The sequence below is a fragment of the Propithecus coquereli genome, unplaced genomic scaffold (assembly GCF_000956105.1).
Source record: "Propithecus coquereli isolate 6110/MARCELLA unplaced genomic scaffold, Pcoq_1.0 Scaffold104, whole genome shotgun sequence".
NCBI lineage: Eukaryota > Metazoa > Chordata > Mammalia > Primates > Indriidae > Propithecus > Propithecus coquereli.
In genome coordinates, this window is record NW_012134303.1 from 4047660 (window position 1) to 4048305 (window position 646).

The window sequence follows — 646 nt, forward strand, 5'->3', positions numbered from 1 at the left end:
TCACCAAATTACAATTTAAGTAAGGTAAAAATTAACATGGTCATGGTTTCTGTTCGTATTTATCAGAATTATTTTGAAAGATATAATGAAATACCACATATTTAAATAGTATATGCAAAAAGGATGAATTTAGTTTTAACTTTGTTGGATTTGAGTTAGAACTTGCATAATTTACTTACTGTCCCAGATGGCATTGCTGCTTAGCACAAGTGTTTAGTGCTCCTAGAAAAATTATACTATTTAAAGCAAGTAAATGGCTTTAGTTGATTTTTATTTCTATATTTATGTATCAGTTAACAAGTCATCTGTATTTATTGACACCTATCCTGTGCCCAGCAATGTGCAAGCAGTCTTGTTTTATCGTGCCTCTACTTTGGATTTTTTTAAACATTCAAATTTTTATTTCATCTTTTAGTATTCTCTTTTATGGACTATTCTTCCCCTCTAAATTTTGATGCCATAAATTTTCATTATTTTGTTATACTGGATAACTCTCTTGATTTTTCTGGTAACCAGATATGAAAATTACTGTCTGCCAAGATTGGTTTTAGCCATACTCCCATATTATGAATATATTATAATATAATAGTAGTGTTCCAGCAAATCACCCCTTAGAATGCCTTGCATATTATGGAAGTGAATGAAT

The 646-nt window shown here is 29.6% G+C and overlaps 1 protein-coding gene across 1 annotated transcript in view; it reads left to right on the forward strand.

The window, feature by feature from the left end:
* Positions 1-646, forward strand: part of TBC1D8B (TBC1 domain family, member 8B (with GRAM domain)) — a 59613-nt gene that overhangs the window by 20885 nt on the left and 38082 nt on the right. The gene's annotated exons all lie outside the window — the stretch shown is intronic.